This window comes from Triturus cristatus, chromosome 12, assembly GCF_964204655.1.
Source record: "Triturus cristatus chromosome 12, aTriCri1.1, whole genome shotgun sequence".
Taxonomy (NCBI): domain Eukaryota; kingdom Metazoa; phylum Chordata; class Amphibia; order Caudata; family Salamandridae; genus Triturus; species Triturus cristatus.
In genome coordinates this window covers 719,651,079-719,671,252 of record NC_140595.1, presented here as the reverse complement: position 1 = coordinate 719,671,252, position 20,174 = coordinate 719,651,079, and the positions used below count along the sequence as shown (strand labels likewise).

Genomic DNA, 20,174 nt, shown 5'->3' with positions numbered 1-20,174 from the left:
AACTCTGCCAGTCGAGTACTTACCTAAAAGCCGATAACTCACTTCTCTTCCATAGGCTAACATTGACTGGTTCCACTTGGAAATTCTTCTAAGTGTGGAGTTTTGGAACTTTAAAATATTCATCTAAAATCAGCCGAACAACGAACTCCGATTTACTCACCTGTTATCAGGAGAGACCTCAGTGCTGCATCTTGTAGCTCAGTACTGACCCTGAAAAGTAATTTTAACCGTACTTACCAGTAACTCGAATTTTCTTCCATAGGATATCATTGCTTGCTTTTTGCTGACAAAGTTTCTAAGTGTCGATTTTTGAAACTTACAAATATTCTTTAAAAATCGTACCAATTGTGAAAACGTAATTGCTTACCTGTTTTAGATAGATGTCCCAGTACTGAGCCTAGGAGCCCAGCACTGAATTACCAAAGTAACGAGAATGTACTTTACCCGTAACTTGAATTTTCTTCCATAGGAAACCATTGACTGTTTTTCTGTAAAATTTCTTCTAAGTGTCGATTTTGCAAACTTATAAATATTCCTTAAAAATTGCTTGTATAACTTAAACGCAGTTTCTCAACTGCTTACAGGTGGTACAGTAGTGCTGGATCTAGGATCCAACACTGACATAGAAAAAGTAACCATAACCCCACCTACCTGCTAACTGAATTTCCTTCCATAGGATAACATTGGTAATTTGATCAGAAAAAATGTCTAAGTGTCAACTTTTAAAATAGCAAAATATTGCTTGAAAATCACAACAGTTACTAAAACGAATTTACTCACTTGTTTCCAAGAACTGTCCCAGGACTGAATCTAGGATCCAGTCCTGGATTTAGAAAAGTAATCCTGAAAGTAATTAATTGCATATAACTTAAAATTCCCATTGAGCTCAATGTATTATTGTATTTGAAATTGTGTTTCCTATTGCAATAAACTGTAACTATTACCTGCAAAAGTCAATTGCCTATTGCAAAGTTTTTAACTAAAGCATCTTATTCTGAGAAAGTATATTTTGATACCTATTGTTGGTTCTAAAATAAAACAACGATATATTTTTTATACAAACCATTGGCCTAGAGTTCAGTTCTTGAGTGTGTGAGACCATTTGCTGACTGAGTGTGTACAACAAATGCTTTACACTGTCCTCGGATACTGCCTTACTGCTCGAGCAAGCTACCACTTTAGAGAGTAAGGTTATATCAAACTTTAGCCTCTGTCAAACCTCTGGGCACTGAGGACTCTGTGCACACTGTACCTTTTTGGGAACAGTATATACAGAGCCACTTTCTCACAGTAGTGATAAAGTGATTAGAGTCCTAAGGTCAACATAAAGATAGAGCAAAACGTGAGGTGAAAAGCAAAAAGGTTGCTGGTAGGCCACCTTAAGGATGCCATGTCTAACAAAAATTAACTAAGGATTACGTGAGTAAAACATCAGGTTTCTCTACGGCATTTGGTGAGACAAGTGGGCCTTCTTTTATCTTCCATTCAAGCAATCTTTGACGGACCCATTTATTATAGAGCTCTTCAAGGATTAAAGATAAGGGGGCAGATTTATGAGCCCCTTGCGCCACTTTTGCGTCACTTTTCCCATGTTAAAAGTGACGCAAAAGTGGCGCAAGGGGCTCATAAATCTGCCCCAAGGTACTTACAAAGGAGTCACAAATACTCAGAGATGGTAGACTTCTGTAATATGGGTCGTAGACTAAAAGCAGCGCAAAAACAGAGTGCAACAGGGTCCAAAAAATTGAGTGCCACATGAGAGTTTGCATGCAAGCGTATCCTTTTACAGATCCAGAGATATACTCATGCAATTTTTGTTTTTAGGACAGAACGTGCATGATGAAAAAAACCTTGTTTTTAAAAAGCGCATTGCAGAATATCAGTACTTTGATGTGGGACAACTTGAATACTTTCAAACAAAATATTTGCATGTAGCGTACAGTAAGTTGTTGTGGCCGAGTGGTTAAGGCGATGGACTTGAAATCCATTGGGGTCTCCCCGCGCAGGTTTGAATCCTGCCAACAATGAGAATCTTGTTATTATCGGCTACAATTTCAGAAGTTAACCTTTAGTATTTCTTCAATTTCAGTTTTATAAATAGGTGGCTTATTTTTGTGTCACTATTGCCTCTCCACATATTTATTATCGCTACCTCTTTCATGTCTTTGCTACACCTCTCTTCCTACTTTAGCACTGGTGGAAACGCTTGAAATTATTACACCATTGCTCTCTCAATCATACCTGCGCATGCACTTGAAACTTACTTTACCAATAAAAGATGCAAAGAGAGAAATAGAACAAAAGTGCTGGCTGGATTTGGCAAACACACTTCATAAAACTGCATTTTCTTTTTTATTCTCCCCCATGTTACATGCTTAACCTCTCCCTATGTAATTTCTCTTAATCTGCTGTCGCAGGAAGAGAATTTCATCTACAGGCTCTTTCTGTGTTTTTTTCCTTAGTCTTTCTTTCCCTTTTCTTAGCTGTGTAACTGTTCCTTTACGCTCTCTATTTACGCGCCATTAATCTCATTTGAGCTCCTTGCTCCCGCTCCTGTTTTCTCCAACTCTCATACTGCCAGTTCTCTCTTTCTCTGTGGTTGGTTGCTAAAATCCAGAGCTTTCGAAGCCACGTGGTTTCTGCCTCTTGTTGTCAGACTTGAATTGGAAAAGGAACCATATTAACAAGCCTTTACCACTCACACACGGCGGAAGTTTATACTTTAATTCAGTGAGCTAAGAAAAGCGTGTTGTGGGTCCCCTACGAGCCATGGTGCTTGCTTCATCATGATTTGGAACCAGTCATTAGCCGCAGCTCTGCTAATGAGCCACTGAGGTCAGTTTCAATAATTACTCAAAAACATGACCTTGCAGCCTGCCCTCAACTGTGTATTTATATTACTTTACAGCTGTTTGTGTGATTAGCTGGGAGGAGCTCACGGCTGCATCCTCCCTATAAAAGTGTAGATGGATCACTCCTTAACTCTTTCTTGCTTCACATACAAATGGCTTGAAAGGTGCAGGGAAGATGCAGGTCTAATAGACAGAATAGAAGGTCTGTGCCAAGTGGGTTTCTCTGCATTGGTGTCCCATCACAGGCCCGCAAGTGTAATGTGTTATCTTTGACTCCTGGCAGATCACAAGCAGGCGGCCAGGAAACGGTTTCAGCCTATCAACCACTGAGGAGACGCAGCCTCTGTATGAGGAATGAGGAAGCAATGAATACATCCAGCCTATCACAGGAGCAGCCCTGAGTGTTCCAAATTATAAATTCTCCATGTTAGTGTATGTCATTGAGTCCATGTAGCTCGCCGTCATAGTATAGTGGTTAGTAGTCTGCGTTGTGGCCGCAGCAACCTTGGTTCGAATCCAAGTTACGGCATTGTGGTTGGCAATGTTGCGGCAGTTGGGTTCTGCTTTTACAGAATTACCAAATGTACCAGAGGTTTAAATATTTAAACCATCTAACAACAAATTATTTAATTTAACATGATAATAAGCTGTAGCTATAATGTATTTACTTACATAAATTATCGTTCTTGAACCTATTGGGGGTGGAGGGGGAGCGGAGCTCACCCCCCAGGTGCAGTTGAGTAACCTGTGTTGTGGCTCTCTACAGGGAAGGCACAAATGTTGCTGTCACCCAGCCCTATCCAGACGTGTATTGGGGCCTGGTTTCAGGTAAATAGAGCAGTAAGTGCAGAGAAATGTTCACTCTCTAAAAGTGGCATTTCTAAAATAGTAAAGTTAAATCCAACCTCACCAGTAAGTAGGATTTTCAATAAATAAATAAAGCTACTCCTCTCCGATATGGAATTACCAAATAAAAAGTATAGGGGAATACCCAATGCTAACCTATGAGAGAGGTAGACCTCACAGTAGTGTAAAATGAAATAGACTGTTTGGTACTTACAGGACATGCGAACCACCAAAGTACATATCTTATCTTTTACTTGCATAGCATCATGCACCTAGGACTACCTAGGGCCTACCTTAGGGGTAAATTATATGTAATAAAAGGGGAGTTTGGGCTTGGCAAGTAGACTGGGACTCCCCTGGGAGACCCCTGAGTCTATGCCCAGAACCATAACTCTGCCAGTCGAGTACTTACCTAAAAGCCGATAACTCACTTCTCTTCCATAGGCTAACATTGACTGGTTTCACTTGGAAATTCTTCTAAGTGTGGAGTTTTGGAACTTTAAAATATTCATCTAAAATCAGCCGAACAACGAATTCTGATTTACTCACCTGTTATCAGGAGAGACCTCAGTGCTGCATCTTGTAGCTCAGTACTGACCCTGAAAAGTAATTTTAACCGTACTTACCAGTAACTCGAATTTTCTTCCATAGGATATCATTGCTTCCTTTTTGCTGACAAAGTTTCTAAGTGTCGATTTTTGAAAATTACAAATATTCTTTAAAAATCGTACCAATTGTGAAAACGTAATTGCTTACCTGTTTCAATAGATGTCCCAGTACTGAGCCTAGGAGCCCAGCACTGAATTACCAAAGTAACGAGAATGTACTTTACCCGTAACTTGAATTTTCTTCCATAGGAAACCATTGACTGTTTTTCTGTAAAATTTCTTCTAAGTGTCGATTTTGCAAACTTATAAATATTCCTTAAAAATCGCTTGTATAACTTAAACGCAGTTTCTCAACTGCTTACAGGTGGTACAGTAGTGCTGGATCTAGGATCCAACACTGACATAGAAAAAGTAACCATAACCCCACCTACCTGCTAAGTGAATTTCCTTCCATAGGATAACATTGGTAATTTGATCAGAAAAAATTTCTAAGTGTCAACTTTTAAAATAGCAAAATATTGCTTGAAAATCACAACAGTTACTAAAACGAATTTACTCACTTGTTTCCAAGAACTGTCCCAGGACTGAATCTAGGATCCAGTCCTGGATTTAGAAAAGTAATCCTGAAAGTAATTAATTGCATATAACTTAAAATTCCCATTGAGCTCAATGTATTATTGTATTTGAAATTGTGTTTCCTATTGCAATAAACTGTAACTATTACCTGCAAAAGTCAATTGCCTATTGCAAAGTTTTTAACTAAAGTATCTTATTCTGAGGAAGTATATTTTGATACCTATTGTTGGTTCTAAAATAAAACAACGATATATTTTTTATACAAACCATTGGCCTAGAGTTCAGTTCTTGAGTGTGTGAGACCATTTGCTGACTGAGTGTGTACAACAAATGCTTTACACTGTTCTCGGATACTGCTTTACTGCTCGAGCAAGCTACCACTTTAGAGAGTAAGGTTATATCAAACTTTAGCCTCTGTCAAACCTCTGGGCACTGAGGACTCTGTGCACACTGTACCTATTTGGGAACAGTATATACAGAGCCACTTTCTCACAGTAGTGATAAAGTGATTAGAGTCCTAAGGCCAACATAAAGATAGAGCAAAACGTGAGGTGAAAAGCAAAAAGGTTGCTGGTAGGCCACCTTAAGGATGCCATGTCTAACAAAAATGAACTGAGGATTACGTGAGTAAAACATCAGGTTTCTCTACGACATTTAGTGAGACAAGTGGGCCTTCTTTTATCTTCCATTCAAGCAATCTTTGACGGACCCATTTATTATAGAGCTCTTCAAGGATTAAAGATAAGGTACTTACAAAGGAGTCACAAATACTCAGAGATGGTAGACTTCTGTAATATGGGTCGTAGACTAAAAGCAGAGCAAAAACAGAGTGCAACAGGGTCCAAACAATTGAGTGCCACATGAGAGTTTGCATGCAAGCGTATCCTTTTACAGATTCAGAGATATACTCATGCAATTTTTGTTTTTAGGACAGAACGTGCATGATGAAAAAAACATTGTTTTTAAAAAGCGCATTGCAGAATATCAGTACTTTGATGTGGGACAACTTGAATACTTTCAAACAAAATATTTGCATGCAGCTTACAGTAAGTTGTTGTGGCCGAGTGGTTAAGGCGATGGACTTGAAATCCATTGGGGTCTCCCTGCGCAGGTTTGAATCCTGCCAACAACGAGAATCTTGTTATTATCGGCTACAAATTCAGAAGTTAACCTTTAGTATTTCTTCAATTTCAGTTTTATAAATAGGTGGCTTATTTTTGTGTCACTATTGCCTCTCCACATATTTATTATCGCTACCTCTTTCATGTCTTTGCTACACCTCTCTTCCTACTTTAGCACTGGTGTAAACGCTTCAAATTATTATACCATTGCTCTCTCAATCATACCTGGGCATGCACTTGAAACTTACTTTACCAATAAAAGATGCAAAGAGAGAAATAGAACAAAAGTGCTGGCTGGACTTGGCAAACACACTTCATAAAACTGCATTTTCTTTTTTATTCTCCCCCGTGTTACATGCTTAACCTCTCCCTATGTAATTTCTCTTAATCTGCTGTCGCAGGAAGAGAATTTCATCTACAGGCTCTTTCTGTGTTTTTTTCCTTAGTCTTTCTTTCCCTTTTCTTAGCTGTGTAACTGTTCCTTTACGCTCTCTATTTACGCGCCATTAATCTCATTTGAGCTCCTTGCTCCCGCTCCTGTTTTCTCCAACTCTCATACTGCCAGTTCTCTCTTTCTCTGTGGTTGGTTGCTAAAATCCAGAGCTTTCGAAGCCACGTGGTTTCTGCCTCTTGTTGTCAGACTTGAATTGGAAAAGGAACCATATTAACAAGCCTTTACCACTCACACACGGCGGAAGTTTATACTTTAATTCAGTGAGCTAAGAAAAGCGTGTTGTGGGTCCCCTACGAGCCATGGTGCTTGCTTCATCATGATTTGGAACCAGTCATTAGCCGCAGCTCTGCTAATGAGCCACTGAGGTCAGTTTCAATAATTACTCAAAAACATGACCTTGCATCCCGCCCTCAACTGTGTATTTATATTACTTTACTGCTGTTCGTGTGATTAGCTGGGAGGAGCTCACGGCGGCATCCTCCCTATAAAAGTGTAGATGGATCACTCCTTAACTCTTTATTGCTTCACATACAAATGGCTTGAAAGGTGCAGGGAAGATGCAGGTCTAATAGACAGAATAGAAGGTCTGTGCCAAGTGGGTTTCTCTGCATTGGTGTCCCATCACAGGCCCGCAAGTGTAATGTGTTATCTTTGACTCCTGGCAGTTCACAAGCAGGCGGCCAGGAAACGGTTTCAGCCTATCAACCACTGAGGAGACGCAGCCTCTGTATGAGGAATGAGGAAGGAATGAATACATCCAGCCTATCACAGGAGCAGCCCTGAGTGTTCCAAATTATAAATTCTCCATGTTAGTGTATGGCATTGACCCCATGTAGCTCGCCGTGATCGTATAGTGGTTAGTACTCTGCGTTGTGGCCGCAGCAACCTTGGTTCGAATCCAAGTCACGGAATTGTGGTTGGCAATGTTACGGCAGTTGGGTTCTGCTTTTACAGAATTACCAAATGTACCAGATGTTTAAATATTTAAACCATCTAACAACAAATTATTTAATTTAACATGATTATAAGCTGTAGCTATAATGTATTTACTTACATAAATTATCGTTCTTGAACCTATTGTTGGTGGAGGGGGAGCGGAGCTCACCCCCCAGGCGCAGTTGAGTAACCTGTGTTGTGGCTCTCTACAGGGAAGGCACAAATGTTGCTGTCACCCAGCCCAATCCAGACGTGTATTGGGGCCTGGTTTCAGGTAAATAGAGCAGTAAGTGCAGAGAAATGTTCACTCTCTAAAAGTGGCATTTCTAAAATAGTAAAGTTAAATCCAACCTCACCAGTAAGTAGGATTTTCAATAAAAAAATAAAGCTACTACTCTCCGATATGGAATTACCATATAAAAAGTATAGGGGAATACCCAATGCTAACCTATGAGAGAGGTAGACCTCACAGTAGTGAAAAATGAAATAGACTGTTTGGTACTTACAGGACATGCGAACCACCAAAGTACATATCTTATCTTTTACTTGCATAGCATCATGCACCTAGGACTACCTAGGGCCTACCTTAGGGGTAAATTATATGTAATAAAAGGGGAGTTTAGGGCTTGGCAAGTAGACTGGGACTCCCCTGGGAGACCCTTGAGTCTATGCCCAGAACCATAACTCTGCCAGTCGAGTACTTACCTAAAAGCCGATAACTCACTTCTCTTCCATAGGCTAACATTGACTTGTTCCACTTGGAAATTCTTCTAAGTGTGGAGTTTTGGAACTTTAAAATATTCATCTAAAATCAGCCGAACAACGAATTCTGATTTACTCACCTGTTATCAGGAGAGACCTCAGTGCTGCATCTTGTAGCTCAGTACTGACCCTGAAAAGTAATTTTAACCGTACTTACCAGTAACTCGAATTTTCTTCCATAGGATATCATTGCTTGCTTTTTGCTGACAAAGTTTCTAAGTGTCGATTTTTGAAACTTACAAATATTCTTTAAAAATCGTACCAATTGTGAAAACGTAATTGCTTACCTGTTTTAGATAGATGTCCCAGTACTGAGCCTAGGAGCCCAGCACTGAATTACCAAAGTAACGAGAATGTACTTTACCCGTAACTTGAATTTTCTTCCATAGGAAACCATTGACTGTTTTACTGTAAAATTTCTTCTAAGTGTCGATTTTGCAAACTTATAAATATTCCTTAAAAATTGCTTGTATAACTTAAACGCAGTTTCTCAACTGCTTACAGGTGGTACAGTAGTGCTGGATCTAGGATCCAACACTGACATAGAAAAAGTAACCATAACCCCACCTACCTGCTGAGTGAATTTCCTTCCATAGGATAACATTGGTAATTTGATCAGAAAAAATTTCTAAGTGTCAACTTTTAAAATAGCAAAATATTGCTTGAAAATCACAACAGTTACTAAAACGAATTTACTCACTTGTTTCCAAGAACTGTCCCAGGACTGAATCTAGGATCCAGTCCTGGATTTAGAAAAGTAATCCTGAAAGTAATGAATTGCATATAACTTAAAATTCCCATTGAGCTCAATGTATTATTGTATTTGAAATTGTGTTTCCTATTGCAATAAACTGTAACTATTACCTGCAAAAGTCAATTGCCTATTGCAAAGTATTTAACTAAAGCATCTTATTCTGAGAAAGTATATTTTGATACCTATTGTTGGTTCTAAAATAAAACAACGATATATTTTTTATACAAACCATTGGCCTAGAGTTCAGTTCTTGAGTGTGTGAGACCATTTGCTGACTGAGTGTGTACAACAAATGCTTTACACTGTCCTCGGATACTGCCTTACTGCTCGAGCAAGCTACCACTTTAGAGAGTAAGGTTATATCAAACTTTAGCCTCTGTTAAACCTCTGGGCAATGAGGACTCTGTGCACACTGTACCTATTTGGGAACAGTATATACAGAGCCACTTTCTCACAGTAGTGATAAAGTGATTAGAGTCCTAAGGCCAACATAAAGATAGAGCAAAACGTGAGGTGAAAAGCAAAAAGGTTGCTGGTAGGCCACCTTAAGGATGCCATGTCTAACAAAAATGAACTGAGGATTACGTGAGTAAAACATCAGGTTTCTCTACGGCATTTGGTGAGACAAGTGGGCCTTCTTTTATCTTCCATTCAAGCAATCTTTGACGGACCCATTTATTATAGAGCTCTTCAAGGATTAAAGATAAGGGGGCAGATTTATGAGCCCCTTGCGCCACTTTTGCGTCACTTTTCCCATGTTAAAAGTGACGCAAAAGTGGCGCAAGGGGCTCATAAATCTGCCCCAAGGTACTTACAAAGGAGTCACAAATACTCAGAGATGGTAGACTTCTGTAATATGGGTCGTAGACTAAAAGCAGCGCAAAAACAGAGTGCAACAGGGTCCAAAAAATTGAGTGCCACATGAGAGTTTGCATGCAAGCGTATCCTTTTACAAATCCAGAGATATACTCATGCAATTTTTGTTTTTAGGACAGAACGTGCATGATGAAAAAAACCTTGTTTTTAAAAAGAGCATTGCAGAATATCAGTACTTTGATGTGGGACAACTTGAATACTTTCAAACAAAATATTTGCATGTAGCTTACAGTAAGTTGTTGTGGCCGAGTGGTTAAGGCGATGGACTTGAAATCCTTTGGGGTCTCCCCGCGCAGGTTCGAATCCTGCCAACAACGAGAATCTTGTTATTATCGGCTACAATTTCAGAAGTTAACCTTTAGTATTTCTTCAATTTCAGTTTTATAAATAGGTGGCTTATTTTTGTGTTACTATTGCCTCTCCACATATTTATTATCGCTACCTCTTTCATGTCTTTGCTACACCTCTCTTCCTACTTTAGCACTGGTGGAAACGCTTGAAATTATTACACCATTGCTCTCTCAATCATACCTGCGCATGCACTTGAAACTTACTTTACCAATAAAAGATGCAAAGAGAGAAATTGAACAAAAGTGCTGGCTGGACTTGGCAAACACACTTCATAAAACTGCATTTTCTTTTTTATACTCCCCCGTGTTACATGCTTAACCTCTCCCTATGTAATTTCTCTTAATCTGCTGTCCCAGGAAGAGAATTTCCTCTACAGGCTCTTTCTGTGTTTTTTTCCTTAGTCTTTCTTTCCCTTTTCTTAGCTGTGTAACTGTTCCTTTACGCTCTCTATTTACGCGCCATTAATCTCATTTGAGCTCCTTGCTCCCGCTCCTGTTTTCTCCAACTCTCATACTGCCAGTTCTCTCTTTCTCTGTGGTTGGTTGCTAAAATCCAGAGCTTTCGAAGCCACGTGGTTTCTGCCTCTTGTTGTCAGACTTGAATTGGAAAAGGAACCATATTAACAAGCCTTTACCACTCACACACGGCGGAAGTTTATACTTTAATTCAGTGAGCTAAGAAAAGCGTGTTGTGGGTCCCCTACGAGCCATGGTGCTTGCTTCATCATGATTTGGAACCAGTCATTAGCCGCAGCTCTGCTAATGAGCCACTGAGGTCAGTTTCAATAATTACTCAAAAACATGACCTTGCAGCCTGCCCTCAACTGTGTATTTATATTACTTTACTGCTGTTCGTGTGATTAGCTGGGAGGAGCTCACGGCTGCATCCTCCCGATAAAAGTGTAGATGGATCACTCCTTAACTCTTTCTTGCTTCACATACAAATGGCTTGAAAGGTGCAGGGAAGATGCAGGTCTAATAGACAGAATAGAAGGTCTGTGCCAAGTGGGTTTCTCTGCATTGGTGTCCCATCACAGGCCCGCAAGTGTAATGTGTTATCTTTGACTCCTGGCAGATCACAAGCAGGCGGCCAGGAAACGGTTTCAGCCTATCAACCACTGAGGAGACGCAGCCTCTGTATGAGGAATGAGGAAGCAATGAATACATCCAGCCTATCACAGGAGCAGCCCTGAGTGTTCCAAATTATAAATTCTCCATGTTTGTGTATGTCATTGAGCCCATGTAGCTCGCTGTGATCGTATAGTGGTTAGTACTTTGCGTTGTGGCCGCAGCAACCTTGGTTCGAATCCAAGTCACGGCATTGTGGTTGGTAATGTTACGGCAGTTGGGTTCTGCTTTTACAGAATTACCAAATGTACCAGAGGTTTAAATATTTAAACCATCTAACAACAAATTATTTAATTTAACATGATTATAAGCTGTAGCTATAATGTATTTACTTACATAAATTATCGTTCTTGAACCTACTGGGGGTGGAGGGGGAGCGGAGCTCACCCCCCAGGTGCAGTTGAGTAACCTGTGTTGTGGCTCTCTACAGGGAAGGCACAAATGTTGCTGTCACCCAGCCCAATCCAGACGTGTATTGGGGCCAGGTTTCAGGTAAATAGAGCAGTAAGTGCAGAGAAATGTTCACTCTCTAAAAGTGGCCTTTCTAAAATAGTAAAGTTAAATCCAACCTCACCAGTAAGTAGGATTTTCAATAAATAAATAAAGCTACTCCTCTCCGATATGGAATTACCAAATATAAAGTATAGGGGAATACCCAATGCTAACCTATGAGGGAGGTAGACCTCACAGTAGTGAAAAATGAAATAGACTGTTTGGTACTTACAGGACATGCGAACCACCAAAGTACATATCTTATCTTTTACTTGCATAGCATCATGCACCCAGGACTACCTAGGGCCTACCTTAGGGGTAAATTATATGTAATAAAAGGGGAGTTTAGGGCTTGGCAAGTAGACTGGGACTCCCCTGGGAGACCCCTGAGTCTATGCCCAGAACCATAACTCTGCAAGTCGAGTACTTACCTAAAAGCCGATAACTCACTTCTCTTCCATAGGCTAACATTGACTGGTTTCACTTGGAAATTCTTCTAAGTGTGGAGTTTTGGAACTTTAAAATATTCATCTAAAATCAGCCGAACAACGAATTCTGATTTACTCCCCTGTTATCAGGAGAGACCTCAGTGCTGCATCTTGTAGCTCAGTACTGACCCTGAAAAGTAATTTTAACCGTACTTACCAGTAACTCGAATTTTCTTCCATAGGATATCATTGCTTGCTTTTTGCTGAAAAAGTTTCTAAGTGTCGATTTTTGAAACTTACAAATATTCTTTAAAAATCGTACCAATTGTGAAAACGTAATTGCTTACCTGTTTTAGATAGATGTCCCATTACTGAGCCTAGGAGCCCAGCACTGAATTACCAAAGTAACGAGAACGTACTTTACCCGTAACTTGAATTTTATTCCATAGGAAACCATTGACTGTTTTTCTGTAAAATTTCTTCTAAGTGTCGATTTTGCAAACTTATAAATATTCCTTAAAAATCGCTTGTATAACTTAAACGCAGTTTCTCAACTGCTTACAGGTGGTACAGTAGTGCTGGATCTAGGATCCAACACTGACATAGAAAAAGTAACCATAACCCCACCTACCTGCTAAGTGAATTTCCTTCCATAGGATAACATTGGTCATTTGATCAGAAAAAATTTCTAAGTGTCAACTTTTAAAATAGCAAAATATTGCTTGAAAATCACAACAGTTACTAAAACGAATTTACTCACTTGTTTCCAAGAACTGTCCCAGGACTGAATCTAGGATCCAGTCCTGGATTTAGAAAAGTAATCCTGAAAGTAATTAATTGCATATAACTTAAAATTCCCATTGAGCTCAATGTATTATTGTATTTGAAATTGTGTTTCCTATTGCAATAAACTGTAACTATTACCTGCAAAAGTCAATTGCCTATTGCAAAGTATTTAACTAAAGCATCTTATTCTGAGAAAGTATATTTTGATACCTATTGTTGGTTCTAAAATAAAACAACGATATATTTTTTATACAAACCATTGGCCTAGAGTTCAGTTCTTGAGTGTGTGAGACCATTTGCTGACTGAGTGTGTACAACAAATGCTTTACACTGTCCTCGGATACTGCCTTACTGCTCGAGCAAGCTACCACTTTAGAGAGTAAGGTTATATCAAACTTTAGCCTCTGTCAAACCTCTGGGCACTGAGGACTCTGTGCACACTGTACCTTTTTGGGAACAGTATATACAGAGCCACTTTCTCACAGTAGTGATAAAGTGATTAGAGTCCTAAGGCCAACATAAAGATAGAGCAAAACGTGAGGTGAAAAGCAAAAAGGTTGCTGGTAGGCCACCTTAAGGATGCCATGTCTAACAAAAATGAACTGAGGATTACGTGAGTAAAACATCAGGTTTCTCTACGGCATTTGGTGAGACAAGTGGGCCTTCTTTTATCTTCCATTCAAGCAATCTTTGACGGACCCATTTATTATAGAGCTCTTCAAGGATTAAAGATAAGGGGGCAGATTTATGAGCCCCTTGCGCCACTTTTGCGTCACTTTTCCCATGTTAAAAGTGACGCAAAAGTGGCGCAAGGGGCTCATAAATCTGCCCCAAGGTACTTACAAAGGAGTCACAAATACTCAGAGATGGTAGACTTCTGTAATATGGGTCGTAGACTAAAAGCAGCGCAAAAACAGAGTGCAACAGGGTCCAAAAAATTGAGTGCCACATGAGAGTTTGCATGCAAGCGTATCCTTTTACAAATCCAGAGATATACTCATGCAATTTTTGTTTTTAGGACAGAACGTGCATGATGAAAAAAACATTGTTTTTAAAAAGGGCATTGCAGAATATCAGTACTTTGATGTGGGACAACTTGAATACTTTCAAACAAAATATTTGCATGTAGCTTACAGTAAGTTGTTGTGGCCGAGTGGTTAAGGCGATGGACTTGAAATCCATTGGGGTCTCCCCGTGCAGGTTTGAATCCTGCCAACAACGAGAATCTTGTTATTATCGGCTACAATTTCAGAAGTTAACCTTTAGTATTTCTTCAATTTCAGTTTTATAAATAGGTGGCTTATTTTTGTGTTACTATTGCCTCTCCACATATTTATTATCGCTACCTCTTTCATGTCTTTGCTACACCTCTCTTCCTACTTTAGCACTGGTGGAAACGCTTGAAATTATTACACCATTGCTCTCTCAATCATACCTGCGCATGCACTTGAAACTTACTTTACCAATAAAAGATGCAAAGAGAGAAATAGAACAAAAGTGCTGGCTGGATTTGGCAAACACACTTCATAAAACTGCATTTTCTTTTTTATTCTCCCCCATGTTACATGCTTAACCTCTCCCTATGTAATTTCTCTTAATCTGCTGTCCCAGGAAGAGAATTTCCTCTACAGGCTCTTTCTGTGTTTTTTTCCTTAGTCTTTCTTTCCCTTTTCTTAGCTGTGTAACTGTTCCTTTACGCTCTCTATTTACGCGCCATTAATCTCATTTGAGCTCCTTGCTCCCGCTCCTGTTTTCTCCAACTCTCATACTGCCAGTTCTCTCTTTCTCTGTGGTTGGTTGCTAAAATCCAGAGCTTTCGGAGCCACGTGGTTTCTGCCTCTTGTTGTCAGACTTGAATTGGAAAAGGAACCATATTAACAAGCCTTTACCACTCACACATGGCGGAAGTTTATACTTTAATTCAGTGAGCTAAGAAAAGCGTGTTGTGGGTCCCCTACGAGCCATGGTGCTTGCTTGATCATGATTTGGAACCAGTCATTAGCCGCAGCTCTGCTAATGAGCCACTGAGGTCAGTTTCAATAATTACTCAAAAACATGACCTTGCAGCCCGCCCTCAACTGTGTATTTATATTACTTTACTGCTGTTCGTGTGATTAGCTGGGAGGAGCTCACGGCGGCATCCTCCCTATAAAAGTGTAGATGGATCACTCCTTAACTCTTTATTGCTTCACATACAAATGGCTTGAAAGGTGCAGGGAAGATGCAGGTCTAATAGACAGAATAGAAGGTCTGTGCCAAGTGGGTTTCTCTGCATTGGTGTCCCATCACAGGCCCGCAAGTGTAATATGTTATCTTTGACTCCTGGCAGTTCACAAGCAGGCGGCCAGGAAACGGTTTCAGCCTATCAACCACTGAGGAGACGCAGCCTCTGTATGAGGAATGAGGAAGGAATGAATACATCCAGCCTATCACAGGAGCAGCCCTGAGTGTTCCAAATTATAAATTCTCCATGTTAGTGTATGGCATTGACCCCATGTAGCTCGCCGTGATCGTATAGTGGTTAGTACTCTGCGTTGTGGCTGCAGCAACCTTGGTTCGAATCCAAGTCACGGCATTGTGGTTGGCAATGTTACGGCAGTTGGGTTCTGCTTTTACAGAATTACCAAATGTACCAGATGTTTAAATATTTAAACCATCTAACAACAAATTATTTAATTTAACATGATTATAAGGTGTAGCTATAATGTATTTACTTACATAAATTATCGTTCTTGAACCTATTGTTGGTGGAGGGGGAGCGGAGCTCACCCCCCAGGTGCAGTTGAGTAACCTGTGTTGTGGCTCTCTACAGGGAAGGCACAAATGTTGCTGTCACCCAGCCCAATCCAGACGTGTATTGGAGCCTGGTTTCAGGTAAATAGAGCAGTAAGTGCAGAGAAATGTTCACTCTCTAAAAGTGGCATTTCTAAAATAGTAAAGTTAAATCCAACCTCACCAGTAAGTAGGATTTTCAATAAATAAATAAAGCTACTCCTCTCCGATATGGAATTACCAAATAAAAAGTATAGGGGAATACCCAATGCTAACCTATGAGAGAGGTAGACCTCACAGTAGTGAAAAATGAAATAGACTGTTTGGTACTTACAGGACATGCGAACCACCAAAGTACATATCTTATCTTTTACTTGCATAGCATCATGCACCTAGGACTACCTAGGGCCTACCTTAGGGGTAAATTATATGTAATAAAAGGGGAGTTTAGGGCTTGGCAAGTAGACTGGGACTCCCCTGGGAGACCCTTGAGTCTATGCCCAGAACCATAACTCTGCCAGTCGAGTACTTACCTAAAAGCCGATAACTCACTTCTCTTCCATAGGCTAACATTGACTGGTTCCACTTGGAAATTCTTCTAAGTGTGGAGTTTTGGAACTTTAAAATATTCATCTAAAATCAGCCGAACAACGAATTCTGATTTACTCACCTGTTATCAGGAGAGACCTCAGTGCTGCATCTTGTAGCTCAGTACTGACCCTGAAAAGTAATTTTAACCGTACTTACCAGTAACTCGAATTTTCTTCCATAGGATATCATTGCTTGCTTTTTGCTGACAAAGTTTCCAAGTGTCGATTTTTGAAACTTACAAATATTCTTTAAAAATCGTACCAATTTTGAAAACGTAATTGCTTACCTGTTTTAGATAGATGTCCCAGTACTGAGCCTAGGAGCCCAGCACTGAATTACCAAAGTAACGAGAATGTACTTTACCCGTAACTTGAATTTTCTTCCATAGGAAACCATTGACTGTTTTTCTGTAAAATTTCTTCTAAGTGTCGATTTTGCAAACTTATAAATATTCCTTAAAAATTGCTTGTATAACTTAAACGCAGTTTCTCAACTGCTTACAGGTGGTACAGTAGTGCTGGATCTAGGATCCAACACTGACATAGAAAAAGTAACCATAACCCCACCTACCTGCTAAGTGAATTTCCTTCCATAGGATAACATTGGTAATTTGATCAGAAAAAATTTCTAAGTGTCAACTTTTAAAATAGCAAAATATTGCTTGAAAATCACAACAGTTACTAAAACGAATTTACTCACTTGTTTCCAAGAACTGTCCCAGGACTGAATCTAGGATCCAGTCCTGGATTTAGAAAAGTAATCCTGAAAGTAATGAATTGCATATAACGTAAAATTCCCACTGAGCTCAATGTATTATTGTATTTGAAATTGTGTTTCCTATTGCAATAAACTGTAACTATTACCTGCAAAAGTCAATTGCCTATTGCAAAGTATTTAACTAAAGCATCTTATTCTGAGGAAGTATATTTTGATACCTATTGTTGGTTCTAAAATAAAACAACGATATATTTTTTATACAAACCATTGGCCTAGAGTTCAGTTCTTGAGTGTGTGAGACCATTTGCTGACTGAGTGCGTACAACAAATGCTTTACACTGTTCTCGGATACTGCTTTACTGCTCGAGCAAGCTACCACTTTAGAGAGTAAGGTTATATCAAACTTTAGCCTCTGTCAAACCTCTGGGCACTGAGGACTCTGTGCACACTGTACCTATTTGGGAACAGTATATACAGAGCCACTTTCTCACAGTAGTGATAAAGTGATTAGAGTCCTAAGGCCAACATAAAGATAGAGCAAAACGTGAGGTGAAAAGCAAAAAGGTTGCTGGTAGGCCACCTTAAGGATGCCATGTCTAACAAAAATGAACTGAGGATTACGTGAGTAAAACATCAGGTTTCTCTACGGCATTTAGTGAGACAAGTGGGCCTTCTTTTATCTTCCATTCAAGAAATCTTTGACGGACCCATTTATTATAGAGCTCTTCAAGGATTAAAGATAAGGTACTTACAAAGGAGTCACAAATACTCAGAGATGGTAGACTTCTGTAATATGGGTCGTAGACTAAAAGCAGCGCAAAAACAGAGTGCAACAGGGTCCAAAAAATTGAGTGCCACATGAGAGTTTGCATGCAAGCGTATCCTTTTACAGATCCAGAGATATACTCATGCAATTTTTGTTTTTAGGACAGAAGGTGCATGATGAAAAAAACATTGTTTTTAAAAAGCGCATTGCAGAATATCAGTACTTTGATGTGGGACAACTTGAATACTTTCAAACAAAATATTTGCATGCAGCTTACAGTAAGTTGTTGTGGCCGAGTGGTTAAGGCGATGGACTTGAAATCCATTGGGGTCTCCCTGCGCAGGTTTGAATCCTGCCAACAACGAGAATCTTGTTATTATCGGCTACAATTTCAGAAGTTAACCTTTAGTATTTCTTCAATTTCAGTTTTATAAATAGGTGGCTTATTTTTGTGTCACTATTGCCTCTCCACATATTTATTATCACTACCTCTTTCATGTCTTTGCTACACCTCTCTTCCTACTTTAGCACTGGTGTAAACGCTTCAAATTATTATACCATTGCTCTCTCAATCATACCTGGGCATGCACTTGAAACTTACTTTACCAATAAAAGATGCAAAGAGAGAAATAGAACAAAAGTGCTGGCTGGACTTGGCAAACACACTTCATAAAACTGCATTTTCTTTTTTATTCTCCCCCGTGTTACATGCTTAACCTCTCCCTATGTAATTTCTCTTAATCTGCTGTCCCAGGAAGAGAATTTCCTCTACAGGCTCTTTCTGTGTTTTTTTCCTTAGTCTTTCTTTCCCTTTTCTTAGCTGTGTAACTGTTCCTTTACGCTCTCTATTTACGCGCCATTAATCTCATTTGAGCTCCTTGCTCCCGCTCCTGTTTTCTCCAACTCTCATACTGCCAGTTCTCTCTTTCTCTGTGGTTGGTTGCTAAAATCCAGAGCTTTCGAAGCCACGTGGTTTCTGCCTCTTGTTGTCAGACTTGAATTGGAAAAGGAACCATATTAACAAGCCTTTACCACTCACACACGGCGGAAGTTTATACTTTAATTCAGTGAGCTAAGAAAAGCGTGTTGTGGGTCCCCTACGAGCCATGGTGCTTGCTTCATCATGATTTGGAACCAGTCATTAGCCGCAGCTCTGCTAATGAGCCACTGAGGTCAGTTTCAATAATTACTCAAAAACATGACCTTGCATCCTGCCCTCAACTGTGTATTTATATTCCTTTACTGCTGTTCGTGTGATTAGCTGGGAGGAGCTCACGGCGGCATCCTCCCTATAAAAGTGTAGATGGATCACTCCTTAACTCTTTCTTGCTTCACATACAAATGGCTTGAAAGGTGCAGGGAAGATGCAGGTCTAATAGACAGAATAGAAGGTCTGTGCCAATTGGGTTTCTCTGCATTGGTGTCCCATCACAGGCCCGCAAGTGTAATGTGTTATCTTTGACTCCTGGCAGTTCACAAGCAGGCGGCCAGGAAACGGTTTCAGCCTATCAACCACTGAGGAGACGCAGCCTCTGTATGAGGAATGAGGAAGCAATGAATACATCCAGCCTATCACAGGAGCAGCCCTGAGTGTTCCAAATTATAAATTCTCCATGTTAGTGTATGTCATTGAGCCCATGTAGCTCGCCGTGATCGTATAGTGGTTAGTAGTCTGCGTTGTGGCCGCAGCAACCTTGGTTCGAATCCAAGTTACGGCATTGTGGTTGGCAATGTTGCGGCAGTTGGGTTCTGCTTTTACAGAATTACCAAATGTACCAGAGGTTTAAATATTTAAACCATCTAACAACAAATTATTTAATTTAACATGATTATAAGCTGTAGCTATAATGTATTTACTTACATAAATTATCGTTCTTGAACCTATTGGGGGTGGAGGGGGAGCGGAGCTCACCCCCCAGGTGCAGTTGAGTAACCTGTGTTGTGGCTCTCTACAGGGAAGGCACAAATGTTGCTGTCACCCAGTCAATCCAGACGTGTATTGGGGCCAGGTTTCAGGTAAATAGAGCAGTAAGTGCAGAGAAATGTTCACTCTCTAAAAGTGGCATTTCTAAAATAGTAAAGTTAAATCCAACCTCACCAGTAAGTAGGATTTTCAATAAATAAATAAAGCTACTCCTCTCCGATATGGCATTACCAAATAAAAAGTATAGGGGAATACCCAATGCTAACCTATGAGAGAGGTAGACCTCACAGTAGTGAAAAATGAAATAGACTGTTTGGTACTTACAGGACATGCGAACCACCAAAGTACATATCTTATCTTTTACTTGCATAGCATCATGCACCTAGGACTACCTAGGGCCTACCTTAGGGGTAAATTATATGTAATAAAAGGGGA

General features: G+C 39.9%; 6 non-coding genes across 6 annotated transcripts; all 6 read left to right on the top strand.

Annotated features, from left to right (window-relative positions):
* Nucleotides 1-1,945: 1,945 nt before the first annotated feature.
* Nucleotides 1,946-2,027, top strand: TRNAS-UGA (transfer RNA serine (anticodon UGA)). The gene has a single exon. It is a non-coding gene; the product is annotated as a tRNA-Ser (tRNA).
* Nucleotides 2,028-5,932: 3,905 nt separating this feature from the next.
* Nucleotides 5,933-6,014, top strand: TRNAS-UGA (transfer RNA serine (anticodon UGA)). Its single transcript has one exon. It is a non-coding gene; the product is annotated as a tRNA-Ser (tRNA).
* Nucleotides 6,015-10,020: 4,006 nt separating this feature from the next.
* On the top strand, nucleotides 10,021-10,102 carry TRNAS-UGA (transfer RNA serine (anticodon UGA)). The gene has a single exon. It is a non-coding gene; the product is annotated as a tRNA-Ser (tRNA).
* A 4,006-nt stretch (nucleotides 10,103-14,108) lies between these two features.
* On the top strand, nucleotides 14,109-14,190 carry TRNAS-UGA (transfer RNA serine (anticodon UGA)). The gene has a single exon. It is a non-coding gene; the product is annotated as a tRNA-Ser (tRNA).
* A 1,282-nt stretch (nucleotides 14,191-15,472) lies between these two features.
* Nucleotides 15,473-15,544, top strand: TRNAH-GUG (transfer RNA histidin (anticodon GUG)). Its single transcript has one exon. It is a non-coding gene; the product is annotated as a tRNA-His (tRNA).
* A 2,553-nt stretch (nucleotides 15,545-18,097) lies between these two features.
* Nucleotides 18,098-18,179, top strand: TRNAS-UGA (transfer RNA serine (anticodon UGA)). Its single transcript has one exon. It is a non-coding gene; the product is annotated as a tRNA-Ser (tRNA).
* Nucleotides 18,180-20,174: the final 1,995 nt, after the last annotated feature.